Source organism: Vigna radiata, chromosome 4, assembly GCF_000741045.1.
Source record: "Vigna radiata var. radiata cultivar VC1973A chromosome 4, Vradiata_ver6, whole genome shotgun sequence".
Classification (NCBI taxonomy): Eukaryota; Viridiplantae; Streptophyta; class Magnoliopsida; order Fabales; family Fabaceae; genus Vigna; species Vigna radiata.
Window position 1 is genome coordinate 13,301,965 of NC_028354.1, and position 6,301 is coordinate 13,308,265.

The 6,301-nt window shown below is 30.4% G+C and overlaps 1 non-coding gene across 1 annotated transcript; it reads left to right on the forward strand.

Moving 5' to 3' along the window:
- Window positions 1-2,072: 2,072 nt before the first annotated feature.
- TRNAV-CAC lies at window positions 2,073-2,146 on the forward strand. Its single transcript has one exon. It is a non-coding gene; the product is annotated as a tRNA-Val (tRNA).
- Window positions 2,147-6,301: the final 4,155 nt, after the last annotated feature.

Here is a 6,301-nt window from a genome sequence, read left to right on the forward strand (position 1 = left end):
TTAGTTCTCCCTAAATTTGTTAATTCAATTAGAATTTAGTTCTCCCTCAATTAGAATTTAGTTCTCTCTAAATTTGTTAATTCAATTAGAATTTAGTTCTCCCTCAACCATTAAAAGTTTACTCTCCTGAATGTAATATTCTCCATTTTTTATTAAAATAAATCTTTCTAGGACTAGTAATCCCCTCTAAATCTAAAACTGATCCTTAAAATAAATAGTTTTTTTTCTCTAGAACTTAAGATAATAGATTATCACTTAAGATAATTAATTATTTTAGGGGAAAATTTGTACTAGAGTCAAAATGAAACATTCCAAGACCTTGATAATTAATTATGACTCTTGACAATCCATTATTTAGGTAAGTTTTCAAAAGAAAAAAAAAAATCAAATTTTAACTATTATTAAGCTTCTAATACATATTCAATATTCATAACTATCTTTAAAGCTCATAAAATTTACCATGATACCATGGCCTTTTTTTATTTTCGAATTTTAACCTGCAAAATAAGACAAGAATTTTGGTCCCAAAATCTTATTTAGATCCTTTTAAGATTACAAACAAATTACTTTATAACATGAATATGAACATATCCTCTATTTGTAATATCATAATATTAGATTTTACATTTGTTAGAAGTGTGTTCTTTATTATACATTAAAAACATGTTATGCAATTTATATTTCTAGAAGGCTTACCTTTTTCAACTCATATCCTATGCAGCCTTTTATTCTTATTCTTAGTCTTAGAAACACTTTTATTTTTAAAAACATCTTTCTTAAATGTAGTCTTTTCAATATTTTTATTTTTAGTTGCCTCTTCAAGGATATTCTCAATAATATCAATATCAAACAAGTGACTTTTGCATGATTCACATTCAATATTCGTAGTTTATTTCTTTTCTAAATTTGATATTTTGTTTTTCAAAATTTCTCTCTTCAATAGATTTTTCAAATTTTGATTACATCTCCCATGCAATAATTGTTGAATAACATAATGCAATTAATCATAATCATAATTATAATTATTGCTAGATATTTCACTTCCAAATGATTCAATATTGACATTAGGCAAGGTTTTCTTGTTCATCATAATCGTTTGAGCTTGAGGAACTTGATGCATTATCTCTTATGCAATGTAAGTTATCTTCTTAAAGAACTTATTTTCCTTTTCTTCACCCTTTTTGCCATTTGGACAGTCTGTCTTAACATGTCCTTCTTCTTCACAATTATAGCATTTGTACTTTGAAGAAGATCCTTGTTTCTCCTTCTTGTCATTTTTAAATTGTTTCATACCTTTGGATTTCATACAAACTTCTTTAAATGCCCCACTCGTCTCAATTCTTCAATCTTATCACACAACACAGTGCATTCTTCATAGTCGTGTGCCAAAAGTTGCAATGATATAGGCAATGCTTATTCCATTTACATTTGGAGGGGTCAGCTTCCTTTTGAGCATAGGCATGCTTAACATTAAAAACTTTTTCAAACAAATTTTCTCAAAGTCACTTTAATAAAATCAGGATAGTGTCACTCTAATTTTCATATTAACAATAGAATTCCACTTTTAAAACTACTACATTATGATCTCAAATCATACATTTCAACCAAATAAGAATATATAATAAAACATAATACATACATCACATTCTCGTATAATCTTGAATTATCACACCTATTATACATATATTTCCTATTTCTACCCAAAGTCATTATATACCATTTAATTCATTTGAAACCTTAATAATACATAAGTTATTTTATATTGCATTATCCTAATATTTACATATAAGTACATCAAAACGGATTATTAATTATATAATATTATTAATTACATAATGTTGTTGATTACAACGTCTCATAGCGACAAAATAGTGTCAGATCTAATTTATATTTCTTTATCTATCATTCAATAAATTTAAAAGATAAAATTTATAAGATAATGATAGTTAGTGATCAAATGTAATAAAATATAATTAAAACCTACATTACCATAATTACCAATGTCAAATCCATATATTTTAAGCCGTTGTTTTATGAAAAATTAGATAATTGAAAAATAATGTAATATGAAGGTCTGGGTGGTGTAGTTGGTTATCACGCTAGTCTCACACACTAGAGGTCCCCAGTTCGAACCTGGGCTCAGACAATCTTTTTAATTAAACTTTTCATGTTCAATATTTCTTAACTAGAAATGGTGCTTCAAGTGCCTGTGATTTTAGCACCTTAAAAGAGTATTATAGGTTAGAGAATGGTTCCTCAAAAGAAAGGTTCTTACTTGAAGTAGTTTTGCATCAATATGAATAGCCTCCAATAGTTCCAAGATTCCTCTTTCTTGTATGTAGCATTGAGGAAAAAAGAAATAAAGAATTAATTAAATCAAACATATATGATTTACAGATAATATTATCTGTTAAGTTAAAAAGTTTAGTGAAGATGGAGTTGGAGTTGGTACTTAACAGCTTGAATTCCTTTAAAGTCCAAGTATAATTTCTTTTAATTTAGAATGATTTTTCTTTGCAAAACAATTGGAAAAAAATTTAAGACTTACTCTTTTCCTCCTCTCTTAAGTCTATTATATTATAAAAGGGAGAACCATCATCATCATCATGGTGGTTGATCTTTATCCTATTGAGATTGAACATCACATTTTCTAATTCTTTGTACTCATTTTCTATATATAAATTTTACATACTTTTGTAATATTGATGGTTTGATTTTGTTATAATTAAATGAATTGGTCACTATTTTTTTAGTTGATTTAGATTAAAGTTGAAAAATAAATTTTAAATATAATGTTGAATCAAATTATCTAATATGTTTAAATACTAAGGATAAATTTAATATATAAGTTGAAAGTTTTGAACTTAAAACAAGGATTTCTATCATGATTCGAAAAATTAGATAATAAAATGTTTAAACTACAAATAGATTTTCTATAAACTAAAATTCATCTTATAAAAACTATCATTTCTAGATTTTTTTTCCAAACTTTAAAAATTATTTTGAATATAAAAAGTTATAGTAAAAAACACTACATATATTCACTCGTTCAATGTGAAAAACAAAATTAATTCTCTTTTTATCCTTTTTGAAGTGATTTTATTCTTTAAGTTACATGTGAGTTGTAAGAGTTGTATATATAATCTAAAAATACTCTAAGTAAATCTTTGTTGTTTTATGATTATCATGATATATTTAGATTTCTAATTAAGGTTTTATCGGTCTAGTTAAGATGTCTTGTGAGAAAAAAAAATGATTTAATTAAGGTAAGGGAAATTAATTTTAATCTTTTCACTTTTTGAATTACATTGTTTGATTGGTTGATTTGTGTTATGCAGATTGATGAGTTAGCATATAATTATTATTGATCTTGATTAATTAAGTGGAAATTTGGTTGATGATGTGAAATTGTGTGAATGATGAAAATGATAGTTAAAGTTGTGGAATTGAGTTTTAAATGTGGAGTGGTATTCTTAGTTCAAATGGTTCATTTTTATCGCATTGGTTTTGCTTATGAGTTGTTTAGAGAAAGAAAACTCTCATTAGAATTAGGGGTACCATTGATTGTGTAGATTTGTAAATATGCATTATGCACGCATGTTGAAAGTTATTGGGCATAAGTTATTGGGCATGGGAAAGTGTCACTGGATGAGAAACAATTTTGAATTTGGTAAAGAGGTAGGGGTTTGGTCACTAAGTAAGTCTCCTATCGTTGAGTGCACTTATCTGTATTTTGTTCTAGTGCTTGAATTACTGAGCAAACCATTTAGTCACTAAGCGAGTGTTTTCTCAAAGGTAGCTCGTCAGGCAAGTAACTAAGCTCGCTAAGCATGTCTTCCAAATTATGATGGTGGATTAAGGTTTGAACTGTGGAGAATTTGTAAAGAAATTTTTATCATGTGAAAAATGGGTGATTTTAAGACTATGAAAGTGAAAGGAATGGAATGAAATGACTGGCCTATGGATTTGTATGTTTTGTATGAGTTTAGTAGTTCTAAGGAGAAATGCAATGCTTGTTAACTTAGTGTTACACATTGACTAAGGATACACGTTTTTGGTGAATTCATCATAAACTCTACTAGACTTACAAACTCATATAGAGTGTGGAGTTTAGGTGATAGTTGAAGGAAGTTCTTATAGAGGGATTTAAGGTAAGACCCTTTTTTCTTAGTCTATAAGTGAACTTACACTGCCAAGATGGGATCAAAATCTGTGATTTTGGCAAATTTGTGATTCATCTTTTTATGATCTCATGACAAGTGAACATTTTATGGTGTCCAGGTCAATGTACAAATCCAAAATAGTCTAAAATGTTGGTGTTTATATTTCTACACACAATCTCTTCTGTAACCATCTTTTCGAAGTACAATAGCGAAAATGATTGTAGAATTAAATTTTTGGAATTATACATTACTCTTTCGAAAAATGAAAATTTTGAAAACCACTTCCTACCTCTACATCTATTTTGAATCATATTGTTCAATGGTTTAATTTTGAATTTTGATTTCTGGAAACTCCACCTTCACTATTTCACACACACCTCTATAGCATGAAAAGAACAATCCATGCCTCAACGTACCTGTCACAGCTTGTGTGAGTTTCACAAATCATCAAGACTTCTCCAAGACCTAACTAACAAATCCACCAAAACTTTAGGAGAAATCAAACCATAACACACCAAACATTAGTGTATTGTATGACTGTCCGGTTAGTCAAAAAAACTCAGGCGGTCAACCAGCCTATAGTCCCATATAAGCCAGTCAGTTAACCGATCGGTCGAAACTAAAAGTAGAATTAACCTTAAGAATAATTACATTAACCTTAAGCTAGATAATCTAATCAGAAGTCGATTCCAAAATCTATAAATATAGGTTTAGTATTTAGGTAGTTGGTTACATTGGTTATAGATTTATTACCAACATTATAGATAAACACTGACTTTAACATCAGAACACCTTCTACAGGTAGCATCCCAGCTCGACTAAATAATAGCTAAAACGGATTAAAGGAAGAACTTTGACCTAGACTTTGCTATCAGAGAACATTTGAAGAAATAGACTTAACCTCAACCTCAACCCTTTGTACCGTAACATTTAGTAAGGCAATGTCTCTGGGAAGAAGAAACTTCAAATTAAAAAAATAAGAACAAAAGTAGAATTCCAAAAAATGATGGGTTGTAGGTAGAAATTAATGGAGGTGCATGTCATTTCGTTATTATTCTCGTTATGGGCCGTAAAGGCCATGGTTTTTTTCTCGGGCTTTCTGCCTCTCTTTTTAAAACTTTTTCTTTGTAATTTATGCATAACACAAGGGAAGTTCATTTTATTTTATTTTTTAAAAGTTTTGTTTTGGGGGGAGGTTCTTAATTACTAGCTATTTTGAAGAAGGATCGCAATATGTTGACAACAAATTTTTGAAAACGATTTGCCAACGCCATATGTCAGCAATCTATTGGCTCACTTTAATTTATTTTTCTAATTAAAAAACTGATGTGAAAAAGGTGACTTTGTTTTATTCCGAAAACACCCTCAATCATTTTAATCAGACTTTCTCCTTCGAAGCACGTATCTCTCTCCATTTTAGGTTTTGCTTTTTCTCTGAAGCTCTCTCTCCTTATCCATTTTAGGTTTTCGTGTTCTTTTGCAGCTGTTCTCGGTGTGTCCATTTTTCTAAGGCGTTGAATTGGTGAGCAATATGTGTGGACGTTGATGGATTTCGTTGGGTTAGTATCGTGAGTTCTACATTTCGCTTGGGTGTAACTCACAAAGTCCCTCTTCCTCACACAAGCACTTGGATGAAATACCCTAACAAACCCCTAAGCAGTTGTTGGTCCTCAAAAACAACCATTAATCTCAAATTCATAACTTAAATTCTAACCAAGTCAGTACTCACCACACACTGGGGAGCCCCCTCTACCAGAGCCAGGGAGCAACGTTGGACTTTTGGTACAGAGGCACTGGTACAACCTGTCTGTAATCGATTACACAAGCACATAAATCACAAAGTCTCTCTTCCTCACACAAGCACTTGGATGAAATACCCTAACAAACCCCTAAGCAGTTGTTGGTCTTCCAAAACAACCATTAATCTCAAAATCATAACTTAAATTCTAACCAAGTCAGTACCCACCACACACTAGGGAGCCCCCTTTACCAGGGCCAGGGAGCAGCGTTGGACTTTTGGTACAGAGGCACTGGTAAGCGATTACAGCCTACCTGTAATCGATTACACGGGCACATAAGTCACAAAGTCCATTTTCCTCACACAAGCACTTGGATGAAATACCCTAACAAACCCCTAA